Here is an 11688-nt window from a genome sequence, read left to right as displayed (position 1 = left end):
CCAGCACTGCTGTTGAGCAAACTCCCATCTGAATAAAAGACACTTTTATTCCCTCTCAGCTGGGAAGCCCCAGAAGTTGCTGCTCCATCAGTTTCTTCATAGAAACTTCCCAGCTTGCCTTTCCAGGCATTTCCCTGGGTTACAGAGCCCTCTCTTCCCCATAAACAAGCAACTCCTCCTTTCTTCAGCATGAGACAGGCCCATGGGCACACTCTCAGTCTCCCTGGGAAGCTGTTCTCCTCAAAGAGAAAAGCTCTTCCTCCATCCTGACCTAAGGAGCTCCACCTCTACTGGCAAGACAAATACAGAGGTGTCAGCATTTGCTTCCCTGTGCAGAGACACCACCAGTACCAGGCCCTCCTCACCAGCATTGTCCCTGTAATTCCCCCCTGACAGCTTGGATCTGTCCCTGCTTGAGGCAACCTGGAGGAACTCATGGACAGCACAGACAGATTCTCTGTCTGCCCACAAATCCACACTGAGCTCGTAGCAGATGGAGCTGCTGCTTGTGAGGTTGTGCAGCTTGTCAAGACCTAGAAACAAAAGACAATTACTCTTTGAAGTAGGAAGCCTGTTCACCTCTGCAGTCTTAGACTCTCACCCCATGACCATTTTGGTAAAATCAGCTATTTCCTGCCTCCTCCTTCTCTGCTTGAGGCTTCACGACAATTTGCCAAGTTTATGCTGTCTTATCTCAGTTTCTGGCAAGAGACAGAAATATCAGAAGAAACAAACAACCTTAACCAGCACAAGACTGGCTGTACTGCAATAGCATTTTTCCCAGAACATTTAAAGACTCTTGCTCCAAAACTTTGCCCTATTTAATGCTGGATTCTCTGATTCACACACTGCATTTTCTGGCTGCACATAAGCACTGGGGCAAATACTTAATTTTACAAGTTTTACAATGTACTTTCCACAAATCTGAGCATGACCTGAACACTTAGACAAAACAAGCTTAGACAAGATCCACAATGCATTTGGGCTTCTAAACTTCACCAGGATCAGAGGGGTTTGACAGTAATACACAACAATTTATTTCAGTGGAGAAAATCCCTTATCACTGAAAGGTGAAAAAGCTAATATTTTTCTCTGGTTGTTTAGGGAGATTGCTATCAGAGAACCTCAGACCTCACTGCTCCACATTCACACACACTCCCCACCACAAGGCATCTGTGCTTCTGCCTCCAGATTCCTTTAAGCCACTCAGCACCTCCTGTGTGGCCAGAGCTGAGGTGCATGCTCACAGCAGCAGCAATGAGAACACCAACAGGCATCAGCTGAACTGCACTGACTGTACATACACATAACCCCACTACCCTCCCTAGGACATGCTACTCCATTCAGGAAGGAGCTGAAGAGAGAAAGGAGCCTCAGCTAGCATTTGTATCATGTCCATGTTATTGCATTCATCAAAAAGCAGGAAGAGGAGCAGAGCCCCTCTCAGTATTCCCCTGCCTCTGTCAGTGCTCATGTCACAGTGCACCTGCAGCAGCCTGCTGCCATCCTTGTTCAGGTAAATGGTGCACATCTCACTGGAGGCATTTCTATTCTGCTGCACCTGGCAGCAGTCTGTGGGATACAGGCAGAGGAAGCTCACTGTGTGAACAGAGCAAGAAAAACTGTCCAGCAGCAAAGCAGGAGGAGGCACTTCACCTTGGGAAGCTGCTATGGACAAGGGTACTGAGAGAGAAGCACAGAAAGCACAGGGCACAGCTGCAGGTAGCAGATGTTGGCCTTCCCCACTGCCTGGGAGCTGGCACAAGGATATGGTCCCCAAGGGCTGCAAGAGATGGAAGTTACTCTTCAACTTCAACTTCCAGAAGAGTAACTCAGGGCCAGCATCCCAAACCTTGAGGAGAGGTCCCTACACATTTCCAAGGAATGTGCAAAAGACCTCTCTTGTGAAAGTTTTGTGTAGCTTTCATAGTTTGTAAAGTGAAGTGTCTGTCAGTCAGAAATTCGAGGCTTATCTCCCTTCAATCTGCTCTCAAGGCAGGATGTTTATGGTCAGCTGGGAATTCCACCTCCCTGGTACCAGAGATAACTCACTACAGGACAGATATCTTGGGTTATGTCACCAATTAGCAGATTCCTGCAAGGGGGGAAGGTGACCTGAGCTGTGGCACCAGCTGATGGAACAGATAAGCTCTTCTGTGGCAGAGGGGAAGTCCTGCTACACCACTGCATAAATGAAAGACACAAACTGCAGTGCAGGTCTTGGGCTGAACTGCAGCTGCCTGAAAGTCCACCAGTGGCCTTCACAGCTGGCAAGCAGCAGAAGCCTAGACCAAACACTGCAAGCCTTCTGCAGATGTGGTTTGGGATGTTCTGTGAGCCCAGCAACTGGCTCAGCTGTGCAGTGCCCAGGAGCCCCTCACATGTCTGCCTAGGAGTGTCCATCAGGCTCATCCCTGAGGAGCACTCACACATAGGACAGGTTTAGGCTCATGCCCCAGTCCTGGAGCACAGCTCTGATGTGGCCTGCTGAGAGCCTCTACCCTTTGTTCCCTACTGCAGATGAAGAATGACTTTACAGGCTTTGTTGCTGTCATGGTTCAGTTTTCTTTAGTAAATGCAGGGATACAAAGAAACCTAGAGCTTTACAGTTCAGCCTGTGCTGGATATGGGATACCAGCTCCTTCACTGGCATCAAAGAGTTTTCCAGTCAACAACAGTCATCAAAAAGTGTCTTATGAGGTGCCAGCAAGGGGGCTGCAGTACTTCCTCAAGATAAATGCAATTTTTAAATGTGTTGAAAGCAGCAACACTAGAAGAAGCTTCTCCCTAATCTTCATCCTCTGCTTACTGTATTCAATATATTTTGGAAACATCTTAAGGAAACAATTTGATGAGGTTTTAGTGGCTTTCTAAGTTGTACAGAGGAGGTCCTTGGTGAGCAGTGCTGACCTCCAGGGAAGAGTGCTCCAGCCCTGAAGTACACCTAAATTTATAACAAACTATAAATGAATAATTTATCTCAATTCCTTGCTCTTCCACAAATTTCCTAGGAGGGCTATGGATACGTTGTTGTCTGTCTTTTTTGTACAAACTAGCCTGGCCCTGAAGAATGCTATGAGGATAATCATAACAAAAATTATAATGCATCAGTTAAACGATGCAGTCACAAAAATGCCACAGAAAAACACAAGGCCACGCTTTGTCTGTCTTAGATAAATGAGAAGAGTCGAGCAGGCTGGCTCCTCCCAGGAAATGCTGCACCCCTCATGCACAGTGCTACTGCTTAAAGCAGATAAAAAGGCAGAGAGGAAGAAATCAAAGCACCAAATGTAAGAGCAGGGACAGTAGCACTGTAGTGCCCAGCCCATGCTGTTTAAAATGCTGTAAGCTCATTACAACTGAAGACCACATTACACCAGGCTCATGAGTTAAGGGTATTCCATTATCTAATCAACTTGTGCTTCATTTAGGAGAGCACTAAACAACTGCTCTAAATGAAACAACCCAGAAATGTCCTCAGACAAGTTCACTACATCTGTATCTGCATCTGGACAGGAGAGGGAGCTAAAAGGTACCAAATCCACCCTAAGAAGGAAGGGATGGGAAGGGCAGCCTCAGAGGCTGCGGTCTCACAGCATTACCCTTAAAGGCAACGGCAGTTCCCATGGGTGCTGGGGGCCATCACTGTTTTATTAGACTATCAAATACATTTGGGAAAACAAATAAAATTTGGGAAATGATTCTATGTCTAAAGACCTAAAATACCTTGCTTGTTTTTTCTCTCCAGCCCAAATTGGTAAATATAACAGAAGTTTTATCTTTTACACTGACCATATAAATAACAGCTACTCCAGCGAGTCACCCTTGGATATTTGTGGAGCCAAATCATTTTGTACTGCTGGACAGAGTGCAAGGAAGATAAAATAGGTGTGCTGCCTGCTTCCATGTCCTGCCATTCTTGGTACACTGGTAACCATATCTGCACATCAGAGCCGAGGTGGCTGAGCTCTGGCAGGGTCAGTCATCCTCTGCCCTGCACTGGGTGAGATGGGCTGCTGGCTTCTGTGAAACAGCTGAGTGAAAAACATGGGTGTCCAAACAGGGCTGCTCTTACTCCTTCTCCTCATGGGCCCTGCTCATTTCTTCCACCTCTCATCCTTTATTTCTTGCCAAGGGTGAGCCTGAACTAGCAAGCTGGGGGGTGCCCGATTCTGAGATATTTCAGCTGGGGTCTCCTCACAGCTAGGAGAGCAGAGCTCTTTCTTTGGGACCAACAGAAGCACAGCCACTACCCAGGCAGAGACAGAGCTCAGGCAGAATATCCTGTCACTGACTTTTGGTTTCTGAAGTTTACAACATCATCTTGCCTGAGTTATTTTGGGAATTAACCAAAAAAACCCCAAATCACCTGCTCAGAATCCGCAAAATGCAGGTCTCTGCCACTTTCAAATCCCTCCCACTGTTACAATCTTTTCCCTGCCCAATTCTCAGATGGAAACAGAACACTAGATTTCAGGAGTCCTGATTTCATATCACAAGACAACAGCCTGCAGTAATGTGGCCCTTTGAGGACAGCCATACAACCCATGACCTTTACAAAGAACAACTTTTTTGTTTGGTTTATTAGGATTTTTTAATTCACTGAACTACTAAATACATCTTAGCAGCCTGAGCAGTGAAGGTCTTGCAGATGCCTCTCAAATTATTGGAACAGCATTTCTTATCCTTCTGGAGCCTCTAAATTCCAGGGCACAAATGCACAACAGCCACAGTGTAATTTACCCCACACCAGCTTAGCTGCACTGTGATTTACCACGCATTAGCTGTGGTAAAAGTTGTGATGTACTAATGAGATATACCACCTGCATGTACAAATCTCAGCTCTTTTGTGAGATGAAAATACATTACTTTTCACTTTAATGAAAGATGCTGAGGCTTGTTTGTACCACCCTAGAGCAGCACACGTTGGGAATTGGGAATTTGAATAATCACAGCTCAGCTCGTTAGCAGTATGAGATGCTCACCTGTGGCAAGAAAAACCAAGCAAATTATTTTCTTGTGTGATATGAAAATCAAGTTTGTTCTTTAGGTCTAATTGCACTGCAGCTGAGTACAGACTGTGCTGCTCTGCTCTTCACTACTGAACTCCCTGTGTGCCACAGGAGCTGCCCAGACATCTGTACCAGTGAGAACATGGGCTGGCTCGAGACAATGAACCAGCTTAAAAGTAGGGGACTGACTGATCCCCTCATGTGAGAGCTTCAGACAGTCCCACAAAGGCCCCTGAGGCATCTCCTGTTATGTCTAGTCTAATTGATATGCTGAAATGTGCTGGCTGACATCCTCAGTTGAGCACCCCAAATATTCCTCCAGGTAATTTTTGTGAAGAAATGCACATTGCATGTACATGAGACTATTTGTCAATAGTCAGTAGAAACTGCTTCTGTACTCGTAGTCACAGATGGATTGGTGGAAATAGAGGCAAAATTTCATTAAGACAACAGTTCAAGAATTTTCTCAATCTAGCTGCAGACTCAACTGCAAACACCCTTCCAATGGAGATTCCCTGTTACCAAAGAACAGCAAGCAAATATACTGTTTGGAGATTTGATTTCCCATGTTTCTTAATTTATATTATTATCCAAATAAACATGTTTTTTCTTTCTAACAAACACTCTGCCATGATTATCTGTCTGAAATGTTTATGAATCCCCTGCCCTGTTGGGAAATGCTACAACAGTCCCCCAAATAAATGCTTGGATATGGTTTATAGCATTTTAAGGGCAAGGCATGAATAACACATTGCAGGTGGTCATGAGGTTTGAGTTTTGGCTGTGGTTCTCTGTACTAATAGCAACTGGTCCCTTGCCATAGAGCCTGTCCACAACAGGACTCAGGAGTCTTAATCTGAGCTGGAGACTTGTTCAGCCACACCAGTAAGAATTACATGGATTTTCTACCTCACTAAAAATGTGTGCAAAGCAGGAGAAGCTTTACCAAAACAAGTAAAATTGATGAAGGATTTTGACAAACTCAGCTCCCTCCAGTGCTGCTACAGCTCACCTGTCACAGTTCTGCTGCTTGCCTTCTATGCTCCTCTGCCCAGATGTTGGTGACATGTTCCATGTCTGGCTTCAGATCCAGTAGGGTGATCCTGTCATTTTCACTGCCCACCTGTATTTCCTTGGGGTCTCCACCTGCTGAGGTGTATCTCCCCATGTGCCTGTCTGTTGCAGTAAAGTGGAAAAATTATAAAAAAAGGCTTCTTAAAATCAAACCTGCTCTCTTGGAATCAATCAGTGGCTGGCTTGGCAAGCTAGCATTTGGCAAGTTCCCATGTGAAAACAATCCTGGTGGGAGCAGCTCATTAGCATAACAAACTGTTCCTGGGTGAAAAAAACAACTAGCACCTGTATAAACTGTTTTTACACTGTTAGAAAAATGAAAACTCTCCCTCACAAACAACCGTCCCTGCACATAGACACCAAGAGTTTTAGTGACCAATCAATACAGAATAACAACTTGTTACTAACAATAAAGTAATTGACAAGAAAGCTACTGACCAATTGGAGTCCCACACGAGGTCTGTAAAACTGTATTAAAAGGAGTTATGTGAATAAAAAATGGGCTTTTTCCACCATGAAGAAAATGGAGTCTGTGTGATTTATTTCCCTACCTAAGGGAGCCTCCACCTTATTCCATGAGACAGTAGTGGTAACTTTGGTCACTCGGTTGGCTGTCACATTGGTTGGGCTATTGACTCCTGAGACAGCATTTCAAAGTGCAGGACTAGCTATCTCCAGTTGAATTAAACCCCTAAAACTCCTGTCATGGCATGTTAGGAGGAATCTCTTCCCTGGGAGTGTGGAACAGCACTGGCATAGGTGCCCAGGGAAGCTGTGGCTGCCCCTGGATCCCTGGAAGTGCCCAAGGCCAGGCTGGATGGGGCTTGGAGCAGCCTGGGATAGTGGGAGGTGTCCCTGCCCATGGCAGGGGGGTGGGTTAGATGATGTTTAAGGTCCCTTCAAATTCAAACCATTCCATATACACATTGCCTTTATTTTTGCCTTACTGCTTTGGCCAGCAAAAACACTCACTTAGGTTTCCCAACAGCCTTTGAAAAAAAAGCATCCATGGGAAACCAGGAGAAAGAAGGAATGTTCTGTCATTTAGATGAAACTCTCCATTTCTTTCTGCAGGCAGAGCTTGCAGGCTACCTGTCTCACCTGCCATAGGTACCAACTTGAGGATTACCTAGGTGCCTTAAAGATCTAGAAATAAAACAACACACTTTTGAGACAATGTTAATATAGGAGGTAACATAAAAGCTGGTCTTTAATTGGAGGCCTCCAGGGGCAAGCATGGAAAAATGCCCACCATGAATACAGTTTTATAAGTTTAGCAAACTAGCATAATTACAAGAATCACCAATTAGAAACACAGGTGAAAAGGCAATTCACCCCCTTGGCTCAAACTCTTCTGGAGCCCCTCTTCTTCCAGTTGTTTATAGCAAAGTGTCTTGGGAGGATGGCTCATCCTTGGTTCCCAGGGGAAGCAAAATTAGGATTGAGGCCTTTGGAATGTGTTTTTCTTTCTGCCTATTGGAGTAGGAAAAATGCTGCAGTGAGCCAGGAGCTATAGAGCAACAGTCTACAGAACTACAAATAAATGAAGAATATATAAAAGCAAAAATCAGTTTGGCATCAACCTTCTGGCTTGCCCCCTCCCAGCTTCAAGTACAGTGCCTACCCTTTCTCTGCCTCCACTGCCAGCCATCTGCTGCTCCTCCCTTTCTGCCTTTCCTGCAGACCTGTCTCAGACTCCCTCAGGTTTTGCTATTTTAGCTGATGAATCAGAACTTGGTGGCAGCTCTTGAAGTAGCTGGTATTTGGTTATTTGCATCTCCTAAATTCCAGGGGTTACATAAGAATATGAGCATGGGAGTTATTATTTTCCTTTTTTAAGAACCTTTGCATTTCCCATGTCTATCAGGAACAGCTTGAAAACACAAATCAAGTGTGTTCCAAAAAATCAGAGTCTACACAGGGCAGAAGAATAGCCTTAAAATGACAACGGGGCTGTTGTAGGTTCTGTTGTTTTTTAAAAATTTCGTTTTAATGGAGTAATTTACACAACAACCTCAGGAATGTCAGGCCTGATATGGAAATTTTCAGTCTTTGGAGGCAGCATGCCTACCCTTTTGTAAGAGATGAATTTCAGAAATTCCATAATCTTGTAAGCAGAATGAGAGTTTAAAATTCTTCGAGGTCTCTTTTGCAATAGAGTAGCTCTATTCAGCCAGTTTTCTTTAAGACAGTCAATTAGCCAACAGAGTTGTTATTCCATACAGAGGCTAACTCACTACACTTAGCCTGTGTCTGGATGGAGCTGTAAGTCAAGTTAAGGGTGAAGTTATTGTAAAAAAGCAAAACACTGAGCTAGGCCTAGGGTTTAGTGTTTAATATGGAATGCAGGAAAGCTCAAATAAGGTATAAGCAGACCTGGCTGCAGGTCATGCATGAAGAAGCAGTCAATTATGAACCTTTTGTGCTGGAATTTTGAAAGATCTGTCCCCAAACCCTGTATTAACATCCCTGTAGCAAAAGCAACTTTCCACATACCAGTCCTGCCAGTCACTGAAGATGGTTTCCCTTCTGTGTTGTCCTTCACAAGTATGACAGTGGCCTCATGTTCTGTTCCAGGTTTGAGGCCTATAAAGAGCAAAAGCACTGCCAACAGTTAGGGAAGATGGCATTTCTTCTTGAAGAAAGCTGTTTTGTTTAGTTTATCCAGCTCCAGGTTTGTCAGAGAGGGGAACTTAAAGTTTAGATTTCTATCCAACTAGCTTTTTGTCTTTTCAATGCTTTGACCTAGGCTTGCCCTTAGGGCAGGCACATAGACTGCTGCAGGTGGGGATTTCCATAATATCAGCTCTGAAACTGAAGAATGCACTTTTTTCCTAACAAGGACAGAATTAAGTGCATGAATATGCCTGGGAACTTGCTACCTAGAAAGCATAGCTTTCTCCCTGTGGAGACATCCCTCCTTATGTGACAGGGAGCCCAAATAGATCTCACTGGACATTCACACAAGAGAGAAGAATTGTGTCTGATTAACAGTCTGACTGTTAATCATTCCTGCCACTTCACCCACGAATCCTCACCAGTGAGGATGTATCTGCTCTTAGGGTCACTGCTTTTGGGCACCATGACCTGCTTCTCATCCATCTCCACCAGGGATCTGAACTTCAGCTGGTAATAATGCACATCTGTTTTAGGGCTCTCCCACCCCACTTCCAGGGAGTACTCCACCTCCTCTGTCACTCAGATGGCATTGGCTGCAGACCAGACTGGGAAACACAGCAGAGAAATGTAGGGAAGCAGCAAAAGCACAAAATAGTAAATAGAAGACAGAAAAGTCACTGAACAATGCTCCTTCCCTGCCCAGATTCCTACTCTGACATTTTCCTCAGCCAAACTGTGGAGTCAAGCAAGGACAGCACTACAGTTACTTCAACAGGTTTAGTTTTATCCATGGTAACAGTCCAGCTCTGGTGTTTGCTGGCTCTCAGTTCCCACCTGCTGTGCTGGAAACAGGAAAAGTGCCAAAATCACCAAGCTTTTCACTGTCTTTGCCCACTACAAGCAGACAGCATAGTATCAGCTGCTAGCCAAAGGACATTTCAGCTCTCAAGGGGCTGCTTCAAATGCACAGCCTTTGCATATTCAACCTCTTAACCTCAGCAGGATCATGCTCATTCAGCCCTGGGAAGAGACTATGAGGGGAAATCACTGCTGCAGACATGTTTGGACAGTGAGTACCTAGGAATGACATCCTGCCTACTTTAAAGTTCTTTCTACATCCAGTGCATTATTCTTAGTAACATGCTGTCTTGATCCTGCATGCTTCCATTCCTGCTTCTTGCAGCAGGCAACACTACAAATTCCCTGGAATTCACAGGTGTCAACACAAGGAAGATTTGGACAAGAAAAATGGAAAGAGAGGAAATACGCAATATAGTCAGCCTTAATGATCCAAGTCTAGGAACAGATTCTCCAGAAAACAATGACATAACTCTAGGCTGGGAAGAGAAAATGCTTTCCCTGAAATCTAACTTTAAAGATTTAAAACATATGACTCTTCAAATAATACTACCTGCTCCTACCTGTACTTGCTTCTAGATGCTTGGGCTCACTGGCAGTCCCCTTCACATGTGATGGAAGTGTGACATTGTGAGATTGTGAGACCCTGGCACCATGCACAATCTCATAGCTGAGCTGCTCTTTGGGCACATGGATTTGTTTCACCAACATTCATACCCAGCTGGATAATCAGGAGGTAATTATCCATATCAGTCACTGGATCCTAGCTGACAGCCAGGGAGCTCTCCATGGAGCTCAGCACCTGTGTATTTTGGGAAGAAAGGACTAAAAGAGAAAGAAAGAAAAACATTGCAGTAAGGATCATGACTTGCCACATGGCCAAGCATGAAATTTTTGCAAACCTATTTTGACTAAGAAAATGCAAAACTAGAGTTCCCAGCCTGTAGTCATCTTGGATTTATCCATTTCTTTCTGCTTAACAGCATATCATTAGGTAGACATAAATAACGCAGCCAGTAATAAATATAATTTCCTGGATGACTCTTTGCCTCTTCTAAACCCACACTGGCACGAGGAAAACTCTTTTATAAAGCTCTCCCTTACCAATGCATCTAGGAAGAGAAAGACAAGTCTAACCCCTCTTTTCCTATAACTGCCAGAGTTAATTAAAAATGCCAACTGATCCCCAAAACTGGGAAGTGCAGCTTCTCCACAGCAGAGGCAGGAAGCTGAGTTTTTCTGACTGAGTACTGATGGAAACTTACATTTGGTGCCTGGAGGAGACCTGGGCCAATCTGCTGCACATAAGACATTTCAGGACACCAACAATACCTCAACAGTTTTGCCATGAGACAGACAGCTCCTTGAAGAAGACCTTGAAAGCAATCTATATAGAATATCTGTTTACCATCAGGTTTACCTGATTTTAATTACAAGTGAGCTCATCCTAAGCTAATCAAATAATCTATCAGCTGTATTTCATTAGCAAGTTTTGTGGTTTGACACTGGCCAAACACCAGGCATCCAAGAGAGTCACTCACTCGCCCTCTCCAGCTACAGCTGGGCTGAGGAGAGAAAAAATTTAAATGAATGGTTCATAAGTTGAAAGAAGGACCAAAACAAACACTCCAAGGGCAAAACAGGCTCAACTTAGAGGTACAGAGTGAGTTTTTTCTGAACAAAATCGAGGAGGATAATGAGAAGTAAAATAAGCCCTTAAAACACCTTTTCTTCCCCCAGCCTCTCCTTCCTTCCCACTGACAGTGCAGGGAGACAGAGCATAGGGGTTTTGGTCAGTTTGTCACCCAAGGGTTTCTTCTGCTGCTCAGGGAGAGAAGTTGTTTCCAGCTATGCTTTCCCACCCCAACCCATCCTCTCCCTCCAAGGGACACAGAAACTAGCTCCACCTTTTTCACCTGCGCAGACTTCTGAAACAAATCAAATATAAGAGATTGCTTCAAAGCTCTGAACAAATTTACGTCTAAATTCTGCAGATTCTCATCACAGTCCATTGCAGGAAACCCCCAAAGCTTTGTTTTGTGTGGTTTACTTCCAAACCCCTGGAGATGAGGTCCCCAAAGAGACAGACACATGCACAAAATCCCTTTGCTCAGCACCTAGTGAT

The 11688-nt window shown here is 44.5% G+C and overlaps 1 pseudogene across 1 annotated transcript; it reads right to left on the bottom strand.

Annotated features, from left to right (window-relative positions):
* Positions 1-6027: 6027 nt before the first annotated feature.
* LOC311156958 (tenascin-N-like) lies at positions 6028-11575 on the bottom strand (annotated as a pseudogene). The gene is made up of 5 exons: positions 11543-11575; positions 10127-10326; positions 9125-9310; positions 8583-8672; positions 6028-6188 (listed from the first exon to the last, which is right to left on the bottom strand). The product of its transcript is annotated as a tenascin-N-like (transcript).
* Between the last annotated feature and the right edge of the window lie 113 nt (positions 11576-11688).

The sequence above is a fragment of the Fringilla coelebs genome (assembly GCF_963513975.1).
Source record: "Fringilla coelebs genome assembly, chromosome: 9".
Classification (NCBI taxonomy): Eukaryota; Metazoa; Chordata; class Aves; order Passeriformes; family Fringillidae; genus Fringilla; species Fringilla coelebs.
The sequence above is the reverse complement of the archived record's forward strand: the minus strand, read 5'-3'. Positions and strand labels throughout refer to the sequence as shown.